The following is a 17,247-nucleotide window of genomic DNA, read 5'->3' as shown; positions in this document are numbered from 1 at the left end:
TTTTTTTTTTTTTAATATTTTCACTCTTTTTATCTCTTTGAGCTACATTCAGGCAGATAAACTTTGACCTTCCAACTTACTCGTCCACTCTTCAGCAGTGGAAGCTGCTATGAAGCTCATCACTAAAAAGTTAAAATTTCAATAACTGTGCTTTTCATTTTAACATTTTTAGTTTTTTCTTGTATCAAAATTTATTTTCTGGCTTCAAATTTTTTCTTGTTTCATGGCTTTTATTCTCACCTAAATTTAATTCTTTAAGGATATTGAGAATGTTCCTCATTGGAGAGCTCACCCTCCATCTCAGTTTTCATAGATCCAGTACAAGAAAAGTTTGTTTATGAATGGATTAAATTGAAAAAACTCTGTCCCAAGAGTTAGAATCTTTAGGGGGCAGAAGAAGCAAGAATGCTCTTTTTGTGTCTCTATTTTCTGTCTTCTCAAAATTTAATACATGAGAATAAACAAAGGGGTCTCTAAAATGTCATTTACCAAATTAATAATAGTCATGTGAAATTATATTCCTCCAGAGAATAACTGGGAAGCTATTTCCCTTTTTCTCCCTTTACAGCCCTGATAAAAAGTTCGAAGGATACATACGCCCAAAACTGTAGACAAAGCAAACTAAAAAAACAAATTTACAGTATCACAATTGTCATGACCCTTGGCACTCAAGGCTACAATCTGAAGCTTAAATGTTTATACAAAAACAGTGACAGGATGTGAGAGTAAACTCAGTCTTTAATGTTTGAAATCCCAGCTCAGTAAGGATAGAGCTGTCATTTGAATTTGGAAGAGATTTAGTTGTGTTTTTTCTCCTTAATAATTCTAGTTTGCATCCTGAGCTTCATTGTGAGGGCTAAGTAACTTGTGTTTCTCCAAGGTACATTGAGTAGCCTGAAATTTTTGCTTGACTGTTGTTTAAAATGGACAAAACAAAACATGAAACAACTGGTTCTGATTAGGCAGAGTAAACATGTAGGGTTGCTAATGCAAGAGCATCCTATTACAGGCCACTTTCACAAAAGTAAAATCTACTGTTGCTTTGATAATTTCATCATTGCTAATTATATTTCGTGTTCCTCCCTGTCTTAGTTTCCCGGCTCCTAAAACAAATACCATGCAATGGGTTGGCTTAACAAGAGGAATTTATTGCCTCAGGGTTCCAGAGGCTAGAAGGCTTGCTTCCTTCCCAGCTCAGTATTTTCACGCTGGCCAGCAATCTTGGGGTTCCCTCGCTTTTCCATCACATGTCAAGGCACATGGTGGCATCTTCTCCTTTTTCTTCTGGGTTCCATTGACTTCCAGCTTCTGGCTGTTCCCAGTAGTTTCCTCTCTGTATCCAATTTCCTTTGCTTATAAAGACTTCAGCCAAATTGGATAAGGGCCATGCTCATTCAGTTTGGGCACACCTTAACTGATCACTTCCTCAAAAGACTTATTTAGGTTCACACCCACAGGACCAGGGGTTGTTACCTGAACATACCTTTTGTGAGGCACTTGAATCAATTCCCAACCTCCTCCCAAAGGCCATTTTCCTCTATAAACTTTTTTTTATGATTTCAAATTTGTTCCTTCTTTCAGAGATAGGATATTTTGAAATAATCATTGATAAATTAGAATTTTGTCTGACAAGTTTGAAATACCATGGAACAGATGGAAAACCACTAAATTGTTGGTTTGTCAGAAGTTTCTTAGCAGAAGTTTCTTTTTTTTTTTTTTTTTTTTTAAAGATTTATTTATTTTATTTAATTTCCCCCCCTCCCCTGGTTGTCTGTTCTTGGTGTCTGTTTGCTGCGTCTTGTTTCTTTGTCCGCTTCTGTTGTCGTCAGCGGCACCCGCTTCTGTTGTCGTCAGCGGCACGAGAAGTGTGGGCGGCGCCATTCCTGGGCAGGCTGCTCTTTCTTTTCACGCTGGGCGGCTCTCCTCACGGGCGCACTCCTTGCGCGTGGGGCTCCCCCACGCGGGGGACACCCTTGCGTGGCACGGCACTCCTTGCGCGCATCAGCACTGCGCATGGCCAGCTCCACACGGGTCAAGGAGGCCCGGGGTTTGAACCGCGGACCTCCCATATGGTAGACGGACGCCCTAACCACTGGGCCAAAGTCCGTTTACCAGCAGAAGTTTCTTAACAGAAGTGTCTGTTTGGGTAATATGCCTCCAGCATCTCATTATAAAGAATAATGGGCTTTGCTAACAATAAATCACCGGTGTTGAGTGACAGTCTTAAGGAAATTTTGCTTTGTTTTGTTTTCTATATGTCCTTTGGAAGGATCATTCTGTCAAGATGTCATCACAGAGAAAACAGATTTGTCAAGAAGCGAGGAACTTGCTTTGCCTTATAACCATAGCCACTATCAGAGTGTTTGTTTACTGAAAAACCTGCTTAACAAGTGGTTTTCATTGTTTGGGGAAAACCTTTTGTACGAAATGAATCAGCAAAAATATTTTCTAAATCCTGCTGGAACCACAAGTTAAAGTTACTAGTGATATTTCAAAGTCATTTTTTGTCAGAAAAGTTCTTGTACAATGATGGATATACATTGAATGGTTTTATACTTTTCATCTATTTCAGTCAACCGCTGCACTATATCAACCACTGGCTTTATGTACCAGCATAGAATGTAGCTTTTCAAAAATTTATTTGAAAGACTGTGAAAATCAAATATACCCATTACCCAACTTTCTCCTCGTCTGTGAAATGAATTGCTTCATTGAAACCTAGTTGTTTCTAACAGATCCTCTTATTACATTGGCTCTAAATGGTTAGTCAGTTTTAGAATTTTCCACAAGTGATCATAGAACTGACTCAAGTTTTCTTAGTACTTTGGACTAGGGATATTTTGTGGTTTGGCTCACAGACCTGGTCTTGAATAAACCACCAGGCTTGTCCTGGCAGATTTAAATATTCAATTCAATATATCAAAAATGTTCCAGGCACCATTCTGGAGTAAGGGAGTAAGTAAGATCAGTCCCTCCCCAAAGTCCACAGTATCCTCTTATAATACCTCGCTTAAAACGTTGTCCATTGCCTCCTTCTTGTTCTGGCAACATGATGTACTGGGCTTATGCCAGGTAAAAGACAGACATCCTTAGATAGATTTCCCAATTATTTTTTAGATAGTATAGTCGTATATGGCTTTGCCTCCCTAAAATATGCAGGTAGGGAAAAGCCACCTTATTTTTAAAACAAAACGAACAAATTAAAAAAAAAAAAAACTTTTTGGGATTACCATGAGATTCTCAATGAGCGCTCATGAATAGGTATAGTGTTAGGCACATAATAAATACATAGTAATAATTGGCTGGATACCAGTCCAGTACCTTATACTTGAACAATTAACAATTGTATAACAAACTATCCCAAAACTCAGCAGGCTAAAATGATATCATTTATTATTGCTCAAGAGTCTACTGATTGATTCTTTCAGTCATGGCTAAATTGAGTCTTGTATTTTCAGTCACCTATGGTGCATCTGTAGGCAGCTCTTCCAATTCTTTGGCTGGGCTTGTTCACATGGCAGTTGCAAGGTTCCAAGAGAGAGACCAGAAGCAGGCAAAGCCTCTTGAGACTGAGGCTTGGGACAGATGTGTTACCGGATTTTGTCTAGGTTCTTGACTGTGCTGCAGAAATGAATTTCAAGAGCATGTCAGATGAATTAGGCCAGTAATTTATTCAGACTGGGAGAAACAAGAACTGGGAGAAAATAACAGATCAGGGGTCCTAGGTGAAGAGGAAGGGGCTGAAAAGTGATAAAGAGGGCTGATTTACAGGCTACAATTCCCTATTATAGATTATAAATCCCCAGATTTAATTGCAGGGCCACATGGCAGAGGAAAAATGGCGAGGGCAATGTGCAGAGGGGAGGATGGGTCTGCAGACAAGAGAGAGAGAGAAAGAGAGAGAGAGAGAAAGAGAGAGAGAGAGAGACCTCACACTGGCCTTTTTGAAATGTTGATTATCCCACCCTTTTACTAATGGCAGGAGAGGAATTCCAGCTGTTTACCATTTTGATTGTTTATTTCTCCCATCAATCTCTCAGGATGGCCCAATGAGAAAGTCCTTGGGGAATATCTGGGGCTTCTCCTGGCTTCTGGAAGAAGTCTTCTTCTGAGTGGCAGAATCTTGGGGAGGGTCTTCCAGCAGCCATCTTGGGGTTATTGATGTCAGCATGGACTCTTTGCCAGGTTCCAGATCTGTCTATTGATCCCCTATCTTACTAGGCTGCTTCAGATGCATCATGGCTTGACCACATTCTGTTGTCCACAGTAAGCCACAAGGACAGCCCATGTTTAAGTGGGTGAGGAAATAGACTCCACCTCTTCATAGGAGAAGCTGCAAGTCACACTATAAAGTGCATGGAAACAGGGAAGGGAGACTAATGGGAGCCAGTTTTGTAATTAGTCTACTACGTAGGCCCTCAATTAATACGAGAGAATAGGTGAAAGTAAGAGAGTTGATTTATAAGCAGCTAAACAGGTGATGTTTTTATTAGGGGTTTCTATTTCCTTTCGGTTTTGTCTTTGAAATTTGAGTTCTTGATTCCTTGGTGGCGAGTGGTAGTAGGTATATATACATATCCCTGTGTGTGAAGTATGAGTTAGTTCACAAATCTAAGGAAGAACTTCAGCAAGGACAAGAACCCTAGAAAATTCAGAACTGCCTTTCTTTATGCTCCACCAGAACAAGCATGACAGTAGTGTCTCCCTGTAGGTACAAGACGATTGCTGCAACTCCCAGTATTATTTCCTCCTAGGACCGTATATTGCACAGAAATGGGAGAAAAGTTCAAAAAGACTTGCTTTCCTTGCCTCGCTCTACCCATTGCCCCTAGTGGACTTCCCCTTATAGTGTATTGGCCAGAACATGACCATCCCTAAACCAATGACTATAAAACAGATTGAAATTGCCGTAATCAGCCTGGACCAATTTTAGTTCAGTATCTCAGGTTGGGTACATTGTGACTTAAGTCCAGCTAATATGGTGCCTCCATTTACATTTTCTTGGCTTCTCCTCTAATTCTAGCCTCAGCTGGGGTCAGGGCCAGCTTCATGGGGCATGTGACACATGACCTGTATAATTCACAGGGTTCAATGCTCAGATGGGCCCCTGCATTAAGTTTAATGCTCTGTTGTCGCTGTTCTGAATAAGGAGCCCTGCATTTTCATCTTGTATTAGGGTTTGCAAATTACCTGGCCAGTCCTGACTTGAGTGGTCAGCTCTACATAGGCTTTGACTCATTTCTCACTGAAAGCCTTTCACCTCAAGCACATGTCCTTACTTTCAGTCCTGGAATTCTCTGAAGCAGCAGAGGTTGTCACAGCTTGGAAGAGTGAGGGGTATGCACCCCCAACCTTTGACCAGTGCAGGATGGGAACCAATGGAGAAGGGCTTCTGCATGCTGTTCTTCAGAGGTATTCTGCACACTTCTTAGAAGCTTCTGCTAGAATTCAGCTCCATTGACATTGATAATGCACCCTTAAGCTGGCTTTTCCCCCCTCTCTGCTCCACACTTCTCAGTCCCTCATTCGTGCTCCTGGTTCCAAATAAACCACCCCAAGACACTAGTCTGGTCTCAAGTTCTGTCTTCAGAGGAATTGTTTTGGTTTCTTTGGCTCCTCAAGCAAATAGCATGCAATGGGTTGGCTTAAACAATGAGAATTGGTTAGCTCATAGTTTTGAGGCTAAAAGAAAGTCCAAATCAAGGTATCATCAAGGCAATGTTTTCTCCCCAAAAGACTGGTGTTCTGGGGCTGGCTGCTGGCAATCCTTAGTCCCTTGCTTGTCACTTGCAAGGAACATGAAGGCCTCTTCTGGCCTCTCCCTTCTCTTCTGGGTTTCATTGAATTTCTGGCCACTCCCTCTATGACTTTCTGTCTGTCTGTCTGAATTTCATTCTGCTTATCAAGGACTCCAGTAATAGGATTAAGACCCATCCTGATTGAGGAGTTGCTTTACCTACACTGAAGTAACCACATCAAAAGGCCCTACTTACAATGGTGTCACACCCACAGGAATGGATTAAGTTTAAGAACATGTCTTTCTGGGATACATAACAGCTACAAACCACCACAGGAATCTAAGCTCAAACACCATTCAAATAAAGTCAAAGTTTCTTACAAGAAGACAGATGTAAGACTGCTTGTCATTTGGGTGAGCCACACCAACACTTCATAGTTGTTTGGGGATCGTAAAGAAAAGGCTCTCCAAAAAAGAAATCTAACAGTTCTTGAGTGCGTGCCAGGCACTGTGTTGTTTTGAAATGTTTCCTTATTTAAGCTGCACAACAGCCATACACGATAGTTATATGCAGTAGTAACATGATCATATACAATAGTTATCATTAGCTCCATTTTACAGGTAAGAAAACCAAGGATCAGAGAAGTTGAGTGATTTCCCCAAGGCCACACACACAGTAAGTAGAAGATCCAGAATTCAAACAGTGATATTGGGGAATGCTTTCCATAATATCACATTGCTAAAAAGAAGGTCATTTGATCTTCAGGCCTACTGGCCTCCACTGTAGGGAGGCAAGTGCAGCCTGGCTCTCAGCATGGTAAAGTATAAAGCACATCCTAAAGAACAGCTAGTGGGCAAGTATTGCCAGCAAAGAGGAAAGCTTTCCCCTCAGCTTTTGGCTTTTGTGTAAAAGTAATCACAGCAGGGTTTCAGGAACAGAAGGTTGTAGCCAGCACATTGCTCATGCGTTTTCTTTAAACCAATAGCAACCTGGCAACAGTATTTTCCAAGCCTTGCTAGACAGATATTTCTATTTTGCTTTGTCACCTTTAAAGGAGTATCCTGCCCCTTCACAGACTCAGTACTATGTAGCAGACTTCATTTATAGAGTGATCTGGATAATGAGGTCAGGCAAATATTTGAAAAGACAGCTCACAGACTACAGGGACTCCACTGTCTTTTTCCAGGGCAAGTCAAGAAAAGATATTGGATGCCAGTCCAGACGACGTCTGCGGTACCAATTGACTTGGTAGAGCATGCCAGTGTCTGGCTAGCAGTCAGGGACATGACTGAAGAAAAGACTATAACCTTATTATTCTCAAAGGATGCATTTCTAGTACGTAAGTTGCTACCTCTTCTAATTTTCCAGTGGGGTTATACCAGTTTCTATGGGATGGTTGTGTTTTTTTTCCTGACTGCTATATAACAAATCATTAAAGTAGTCATCTCTAACATTTGCTGATTGTGCCCCAATCAATAAAAAACCTTGTGCATAAATCTCAAAAATATGCACATTTATTTATTCAGAACTTATGTCCTTGTACTACTGCCTTAATATTACATGCATATTATAAAAAAGGCTGGAATTAAATTTTAAAGGATAATATAAAGATCAACTATCTTAAAAGGACTTTTATTTATTTACTAATAGTAGAAAAACCTGCTTTTGCTAATAAAATCACTATGGTTAAATACACTTTCTTTTTTAAAAAATCATGATTCATCACTCTGATATTACAATTCAAAGCTTTAGACTAGTCCAATTTATTAGGATGTTTTAAAAATATTTTTATTGAGATATAATTCACAAGTCATAAAATTTATCTTTTTAAAAAAGCATACAATTCGATGGTTTTGGCATATGCACAAACTGTGCAAACATCACCACAGTCTAACTTTAGAACATTTCCATTACTCCAAAAAGAAAGGTATTCATTAGCAGTCACTCCCCATTCCCCACATCCCCTCAAGCCCTGGCAACCACTAATGTATTTTCTGTCTCTATGGATTTGCCTCTTCTAGACATTTCATATAAATTGAATCATATAATATGTGGCCTCTAGTGTCTACTTTCTTTTACTTAGCATAATGTTTTCAAGATCTGTCCATATCGTTGTATGTATCGGTATTTTCCTTTGTATGGCTGAATAATATTCCATTGTCTAGATAAAACCATATTTTATTTATCTAGTCATCAGGCAATGAACATTTGGGTTATTTCTACATTTTAGGCTATTATGAATAATGTTGTAAGGAACATTTGTGAACTTTTGTTTGTACACCTGTTTTCAATTATTTGAGATATATATCTAGGAGTAAAATTGCTGGATCATATGGTAACTCTATGTTTAACTTTTTTTTTTTTTTTTTTTTTTTTTTGCTTTTCAATGCCTTTGTTAAGAAACATCAGAAATCAATTACAGGGAAGCAGACTTGGCCCAGTGGTTAGGGCATCCATCTACCACATGGGAGGTCCACGGTTCAAACCCCAGGCCTCCTTGACCCGTGTGGAGCTGGCCCACGCGCAGTGCTGATGCGCTCAAGGAGTGCCATGCCACACAGGGGTGTCCCCGCGTTGGGGAGCCCCATGCGCAAGGAGTGCGCTATGTAAGGAGAGTCATCCAGTGCAAAAGAAAGTGCAGCTTGCCCAAGAATGGGGCCGCACACACGGAGAGCTGACACAACAAGATGACGCAACAAAAAGAAACACAGATTCCCGGTGCCGCTGATAAGGTTAGAAGCAGTCACAGAAGAACACACAGCGAATGGACCCAGAGAGCAGACCACTGGGGGTGGGGGGAGAAGGGGAGAGAAATAAATTTTAAAATAATAAAACAAATAAATAAAAATAAATTACCACACACACAAAAAATCAAGTACAGCTCCACCCACAGATTTACACAGTTCAAGTGAAGGGAAATGTAGGGATGCCATGGATATGCATGCTTGAAAGCTAGAGTAGCTTGCCAGTGGGGAAACCTTGCAACTTCTGTCAAATCGTTTGTTTTAACAGGGATCCACAACAATGCATTTCCCCATTTCCACTAGGCTATAAGCACAGTACCTTAAGTTACCTGAAAGAGTCTCAATAGTTTATAAATACTTAAATATTTGTCCTTTTATTTTATCATCATCCCTTCCTGAAAAAGCAGTTTCTAGTCCCATTTGAGTCCCATTCACTGCTGTTTGTATGAAATTTTCACAAAGCCTGTGGTAAATGTAACTGCAAGTCACACATTACTCTGTTACACATGGGAGAACTCATACACATTATATTTTTCCTTAACACTTAATGAAAAACGAGGGCATCACTCAACTTGGAAACAAAACAGCAGTCATTCCATGGAGCCACATGTTTAGGACATACCTGGCACTTCCACTGATCTCCAGTCACAAGCGGTCACTAGCATGACTGAGAACATTCAGAGGCAGAACACCAACACAAAATATAGGAAGGGATCTTTTCAGGGCTAATGCATCACAACCTCTCATAAGCAAGGGACGTTGCAGAGGGGGAATTATACTTTCAATAGATTAGGGGCCTGTGCGTCATCAGGACCATGTGGGAAACAGCAACAATTGCTGCACCTTGAAGGAGGCTTGTACTGGTTTATCTACAAGTAGATTTCTGAAGAGGCTGCCCAGCAACATCAGAGAGAGGCACCTTCAAAGGAAGGATTTCTTGTTCACCCATATGAGACTGCATGTCTCTTTGGGCTTGCACTCATACTCTGTGATGGAGAAGGGGCTGCCCCACTGGCTAGTGACCTCACTTGTGGTAATTGTAAAACTTGACTTGTCACATGGCCTCGAAGGTCCCAGTGTTGATGAATGGCATGGTGACCTGGATGGGCTGCCATTCTTCACCTTCAGTTGGAGCCACACCTTCTGGGTCCCATGTACCTGTATAAATTATTCTGTCCCCATCAGGCTCTTTAGTCTTCAGCTAAAGTGGGACGAGTACACCACCAATGGAAATGTTCCTTGGAGGCCAGGAGCTGGTGAGCAGCTTGATGGTGCGGTTCTGGGTGAACCGTTGCCTGTCCAGGTGGACAGGTGTAGAAGACCTGGCCGTCGTGGAGCTGGATGCTCAGTGCGATGGAGAGGGAGACAAGGCCTGGGAGGTCCCCCAAGTCTGGTTGAGGGGCTGGCGTGGGGGCTTTGGGGAGAGGCGGGAAGCTAGAAAAAGAGACTAGAGCTGGGGGCGGGGGGCTGCGCAGAGGAAGCTTTGGAAGGAGGAGAGAGGTGGGGGAGGGGAGGTGTCTAGGAGCCAGTGCTTTCACTGTTTTCTGCCCTGGCTTTAGGGGAGCAATTCATGAGGCTGCGGGGCCCCACTCCACCCCCAGCCCCACTCTGGGAGGAAGCGGGACCAGGAGACAGCAACCAAGCTCAGAGTTTCCCCATCCCACTCCCTGCGCAGTGCCCGCAGGGCATGGGTGGGCTCTAACTTTTTAAGGAACTGCTGAACTGTTTTGCAAAGTGGCTGTGCCTTTTTCCAATCTCACCAGCAATTCATCAAGGTTCCAATTTCTCCACATCCTCACTAAAACATGTTATTGTCTGTTTTAAAAATAGTAATAGCCATTCTAGTGGTTGTGAAGAAGTACTTCATTATGGTTTGGTTTAGTATTTCTCTAATGACTAATGATTTTGAGCATCTTTTCATGTGCTTATTGATTTGCATATTTCTTGCCCACTTTCTAATTGAGTTATTTATCTTTTTGTGTTGAGTGGTATGAGTTCTTTATATATTCTGGATGCTAGACCCTTATCAGAATGATTCACAAATATTTTCCCTCATTCTGTGGGTTGTCTTTTCACTTCCTTGATAATGTCCTTGAAATACAAAAGGTTTTAATTTTGATGAAGTACTATTTCTATTTTTGTTGTTGTTGCTTGTGCATTCATTGTCATACCTAAAAACCCATCATCTATTCCAAGGTCATGTAGATTTACACCTATGTTTTTTTCTAAGAGTTTTATAGTTTCAGCTCTTTCATTTAGGTCTTTCATCCATTTTGAGTTAATGTTTTATATGGTATGTGGGGGGGTTCAACTTTATTCCTTTGCATGTGGATAGCCAGTTTTCCAAGAACATTTGTTGAAAGGACTCTTCTTTCCCATTGAATTGTCATGGTACTCTTGCTGAAAATCAACTGACTTCAAATATATGGGTTTATTTTTGGATTCTCAATTCTATTCCATTTATCGCTATGTCTCAGTACTTGGTTTTTAATGTATATCGCATCTGAAAATATAACTCACAAGAATTTTATAGATCTAATAGAAACAAATGCATCATCGACTATATTTACTAATCATTTTGTTTGTTTTAAAAATGATTTCTTTCTCAAATGTTAGACTAGGAAGTGGAAGAAATGCCAACTCTTCAATTTTATTGTAGTTTACTTGCATTTCTACTATTAGGATTATTTTCACTCTATGGTTTCTTTGAAGTAAATCTTTTTAAACTAACATCTGAGACCACAGTAAAGGCTCAGCGCCTCCCAGATAACACATCAGCACAGAAAGCTGAACTTATTGCCCACACCTGAGCCCTACAACTTACAGCTGGACCCAGGTTAACATCTACACAGACTCCAAATATGCCTTCCTTCCCCTGCACATGCATGGAGCCTTATACAAACAAAAAAGACTCATTAACTCGGGAGGAAAGAGCACTAAATATGGCACGCAGATTCTGGAACTACTAGGAGCAGTTTGGGAAACTATCAAAGTGGCCGTAATGCACTGCAAGGGACACTAGACAAGCCACAGCCCTGTCGCCCCGGGGAAATCGGAGGGCAGATGCTGAAGCAAAAAGAGCGGCATGGGAAGGATCCCTATCTGAAAACCTGGCAGCTGCTCTCATTCCTCAACCTCTTAATTATTAGAAACTCCAGTATACACTGCCTGCTCTTATCCCGCAGCCTCTGAATCATCGGGAACCGCAATATACTCAAGCCGAGAGAGAGTTGATACTCTCTGAGATGGGACACAAGGAGCAAACGGATGGTGGACATTGCCTAATTACAGAGTAGTTGTGCCACAAATATTAGCTGCAACCATAGTTCAAGACTACCATGAGAATGGATTAGAGTGGACTTACTGATATTCTATTCTGGAACTATTGTGATTAGTAATGGAAGTAAATGTAGCATTGAGATGGAGAAAGTAGCCATGGTAGCTGCTGAGGGTGGGGAGTGGGAAGAAGAGCTGTGATGTGGGGGCATTTTCAGGACTTGGAGTTGTCCTGGGTGGTACTGCAGGAACAGTTACTGGACATTGTATGTCCTCCCATGGCCCACTGGGTGGACTGGGGGAGAGTAAACTATAATGTGGACCATTGACCATGTGGTGCGGCAGTGCTCAGAGACATATTCACCAAGTGCAACGAATGTCCCATTATGATGGAGGAGTTGGTATGGGAGGAGTGGGGTGGGGGGGTGGGAGGGTATATGGGGACCTCATTTTTTTTAATGTAACATTAAAAAATAAATAAATACAAAGGAAAAAAAGACTACCACGAGAACACACACTTGGCAAAACCCATATTAAAGAAGTGTTAGAAAGATTCTTCTACATCCCAAGTCTAGCCACTATCACCCATGCCGTATGCCAGCAGTGTGTGACATGTGCAAAAAATAAACCCTCACCAGGGGCCCATGGGAGCCCCAGGAGTCCAAAGAATTGGCAGTATGCCTCTCGAAGATCGAGTAGTTGATTTCACTGAAATGCCACAATCCAGAAACTATAAATATCTCCTAGTCCTCGTCTGCACCTTTTCTGGCTGGGTGGAAGACTTTTCCACTCAAACAGAAAAAACTGAAGAAGTAGCCAAAATTCTCCTCAGGGAAATCATTCCTCAATGTGGGCTACCGCTCTCAATTGGTTCTGACAATGGACCCGCCTTCGTCTCTGAAATCACTCAAAAGATTGCAAAGGCACTGCGCATCCAATGGAAACTGCACACCGCTTACCATCCTCAGAGCTCAGGGAAACCAGAGCGAATAAACCGTACAATAAAAACTTATATAGCCAATATCTGCGAAGAAACTGGGCTAACATGGGTGCAAGTATTCCTGAGTGCCCTCCTCCAAGTTCGGGCCAGCCCAAGCCGAAAAGTAAACCTAATCCCTTATGAACTCCTCTTTGGGAGGCCCTCCCTCCATAATCTGAAATATAAAAGGGGATCTCAGAGAAAGAGGAAACTTATCAATAGCTCAACAAATGATCAGCTTAGGAAAAACCCTACAAAACCTGCATCACTGGGTCCAAGAAAGGGCCCCCATTAGCTTCAGCAGCTCCATACAGTCGTACAAGCCAGGAGATGCAGTCTGGGTCAAAGACTGGAAACCAGCTCCACTAACCCCTTGATGGTGAGAACCCTATCTTGTCATTTTATCCTCCCCCAGTGCAGTTAAAGTAGCTGAAATCATCCCACGGATACACCATAGCTGGGTCAAGCGAGCTGCCCCAGAGTCCTGGACCTGTATTCCAGGTACCCACAATTCCACCAAACTCATCTTGTGAAAGAACAAAACACCAAGCCCTGCTCCAGTCACACTCCGGAAGCTGACTGGTCCATGCACAGCCAAAGGTTGAGGACGGAACTCCAAGCCCTGCTCCAGTCAATGCTGGAAGCTGACTGGTGCATGCACGGCCAACGGTTGAGGACAGAACTCCAAGCTCTGCTCCAATCACAGCCCGGAAGCTGATTGGTCTAAGCACAGCTGAAGAATAGGAATCCGGTTTAATCCCAGTTACAATGCCAGGTTGACACCACAGAGTGTAAGTCATGTATCCAAAAGGTGTGAATGGGGGCCCATGTCAATACCACATTAATATATCATAGCCATTACACCCGCAAGGGCCATATAACCACCTGCCAGTTTCAGGGAATCTCCTATAGTGTCTGTAACATATCTAGCCAAATAACCTGCTGTGACCCCAAACCCCCAACAGTCTCCTGTAAATGGAAAACAAGAGTGCTTAATTAAAATGGGGAGCTACTTAACTCCACCCCAGTCACTAGCCAAAACCAACGAGTGTCCCTTCTATTTGACATATGTCAAGTTATAAACTTCGGGATACCATGGAACACCAGTTGTGGAGGGCTCAGCTAGGAAAAAATATATACTCATAACAATAAGTGTATGTGTGCCCCAGAAATGAAAAGTACAGCCCAAGGGGGGGAGGGGGCAGGCTTCTGGTGCATACTACTGCATACATAGTATACATAGGTGCATACTACTGCCCCTACTGGTCCTGTGTCACCTGGGCCACCTAGAACACAGACACAGCTAAACAAACAGCCGTCCTCACCAAAGGTATGTCCCTGGCTAACTGTCCATTTGGTCAATGTAACCCCTTAAACCTCACCATCCTTAAACCTGAATCCTGGCAGACTCAGGGAGTCCAAATGGGCCTCCGCATTGATGGTAAAGGAGTAGACCCAGGAGCCTACATCTGGGTTGGGTATCGGGAACACCCACTCGCAAGTAAAGCCCACTCTGTGTTCCACTCCTTCTATGAAGAAATGGAAAAGCCCTTTTCCATCCCACAAGCAGCAAGAAACCTCTTCATAAACCTAGCTGAAGTAGTAAGGGCAGCCTTAAATGTCTCCTCATGCTATTTATGAGGAGGTACTAATATGGGAGACCAATGGCCCTGGGAAACTAGAGAATACAATTACAGCCAACCATATAATAAAACTGGCCTCCCAACTGTCCCCTGAGATAGTATGTGGCCCTTGCAAACTTTTATCATAGGAAAATATTGTGCTTCAAGGGCCTGCCTAAACTCCTCTATATCTGTTGGAAACCTAACATGTATGGGGAAAAATTCCAAAATTATACCACCTATACAACAGAGCCTTGGGGAACATGGAATGAATCTGATCTCATTCTCGTAAATTGTACTTTCCCCAAATTAATCATAGTGTGGAACTCTACCGCAAAAGACCCCTTTACTGCCCCAAACAGTTTGTACTGGATTTGTGGGAAACTTGCATTCCGAGAACTTCCTCGAAACTGGTGTGGTACTTGTATGCACTGTACAATAAAACCCTCCTTCTTCCTCATTCCCTTAGCAGAAAGAAAAGAGCTAAGCCAGCCATTGTATGAAAACATAAGAGAAGAAAGGGCTGTTGCCTGGGGAGGTGAAAAATGACCCCTGAGCATATAATCCAATACTATGGGCCAGCACCTGGGCAGAGGATGGCATTATCTGTATGCTAAAGCAAATCATCTGCTTACAAGCTGTGGTAAAAATAATAACAATGAAACTTCCCATGTTCTAAACTTACTAGCCCAACAGCAAACTAAATTCAGAAATTCTATCTATCGAAACCGTCTTGCCCTAGACTATCTCCTGGCAGCTGAAGGGTGAGTTTGTGGAAAATTCAGTCTCTCTAACTGCTGCTTGAACTAGGCAGCCCTGGAAAGGTTATTAATGAAATCACAAGCAAAATGGTAAAAATGGCTCATGTTCCAGTGCAGACCTGGAATGGTTGGAATTTAAGTAATCCCTTTGGAAACTGGCTGTCAATAGCAGACAATTTCAAGCTTCTACTGAGAATAACTGCCTTCCTCAAAGGAGGATGCACCATCCTTCCTTGCCTCCTCCCTTTCATTGTAAACAGAATGCATACCCTGATAAATGGTATAGTAAAAATGCAGACATCTGCGCATCTCATGGCTCTATATACATACCAGTCAGTCCAGAGACACTCTGACAATAGTGATGCTGAAGCTTAATAACCTTAAGTATGCATCAAAGTGGGCAAGTAATATAGCCTGTACATAAATTCAAACTTATTTTATATCCAAATATGCCTAGAAAGCCAACTGAAAGTATAAACTCTATAGGCTTTGGATATTCAGGGAGGATGCAAGCCAAATGTGTCAAGCCCACCTGGAATGTGGGGGGTTCATGCTAAAAGCTTACCTGGAATGTGGAGGATATATGTTAATTCAAGCTTACCTGGAGGAAATAACCTATCCAATCCTCAGATAAAACACTTGAAGAAACTTATAAAAAGTCCTTTTGCATACAAGCACCATTTGACTCCCTACTCTTATATCCTCTGTATAAAAGGGACCCAAAAATTATATCGGGGCTTGGTTTTTATCAGAACAGGAGTCCACTGAGTCCGGCCAGTAGAAATAAAACTTCCTTCTCAGAATTCTCATGTCCTGGCCTTTGATACCACCTACACTTGACTTCTCTCCTACTACACTGGCTTAGGTCTCTTAAATTTCCTGTAGTCATGATCTTGCATAAGGCTGAATCTATAGATGGTGGACCTATCTAGAAAGACAGAGGAGTCCAAAGTCAAGCAGAACCCAGGATAGTCTTCTGAACAAGAGCGAGAGCCTTGGAATCAGACCTGGCTTTGAATCCTTGGCCACTTGATGGATTTGCAATCATGAGCACGTTGCCTACTCCCTTTGGCTCAGTTTTACCATCTGTAAAATGAGATAATAATAATAACCTCAGAGAGTTCTCATAAGAACTAAATGAAATAATGCATTTAAAGCATGTAGTGCAGTACCTGCACATAGTAGGCACTCACGCTCTAATAATAATAATTATCATTAATATTATAAGGAAAGTTCAACAAATGACCCATGTGTGCTAAGGATGTCTTCTTGGTTGGTGAAAACAGGCAGGTTGTAGCCAAGATATGGAGACAAGATAAAAAAGGAAAGCTGTTAATCTGCCTCTGCTATGGTACATCATGAGACTCCCTATTTTAAGACAGCCCAGTTCTGAATCAAAAAATTACATACCTATAGTCTGGAATATTTGTAGTAATCCCACAGCCCCAAGGCCCCAGTTCTCCACATAATGCCTTTCTGATTTAGACTGAGTTCTTGGGAAATCACACTAATAAAAGGTCTATCACCAAATTGCCAAAGCCAGGGTACTGGCCTAATTATCTTGTGTCTTTCCTAAGGGTAAACTTACCTGTTAGCTAACATATACTAATCTTTTTTTCTGTTGCTTTAAGATCTTCTCTTTAATTAATTTCCTTGTGTAAGGAAAAATTTGTACTTTAGAGGAAAAATATGTATTTTCTAGATTCTAGGGGATACGCCTACTTTTCTTTGGGTTATCTGATTCTGAAGTTATGGGAGCAATTTTAACAACTCAATGCAGCATAATTCCTGCATACATACATGGAAATTCTGCCTTGTCTAGTAGAGGTTCATTTGCCTTCCCGGAAAAATCACTTTTACCTACATCAATAAGCAGGGCCACCCTTAGAATATGCAGGGTCAAAGCCAACATTTTTTATAGAAACTACTTGATGTACACTTCAGTGGGTGAATCATATGGATGTTAATTATATCTCCATAAAACTTTTTTAAAAATTGGAATGGGGGGATACATCACCCAGTCCCATTAGAGCAGTGTAAGGTCCAATGGGCATGATCAGATAAGAGAATGCAGGTGGGAACAATTCAGGCCTCCCTTCTGGAACTGGGGCCAGGCCATCAGGTGCT

General features: G+C 41.8%; 1 protein-coding gene and 1 pseudogene across 2 annotated transcripts in view; one reads left to right on the top strand and one right to left on the bottom strand.

Annotated features, from left to right (window-relative positions):
• The window catches only part of MINPP1 (multiple inositol-polyphosphate phosphatase 1), a 152,656-nt gene that overhangs the window by 96,986 nt on the left and 38,423 nt on the right, over positions 1-17,247 (top strand). The gene's annotated exons all lie outside the window — the stretch shown is intronic.
• On the bottom strand, positions 9,404-13,537 carry LOC101414398 (CB1 cannabinoid receptor-interacting protein 1-like; annotated as a pseudogene).

The sequence above is a fragment of the Dasypus novemcinctus genome, chromosome 6, assembly GCF_030445035.2.
Source record: "Dasypus novemcinctus isolate mDasNov1 chromosome 6, mDasNov1.1.hap2, whole genome shotgun sequence".
Taxonomy (NCBI): Eukaryota; Metazoa; Chordata; class Mammalia; order Cingulata; family Dasypodidae; genus Dasypus; species Dasypus novemcinctus.
The sequence above is the reverse complement of the archived record's forward strand: the minus strand, read 5'-3'. Positions and strand labels throughout refer to the sequence as shown.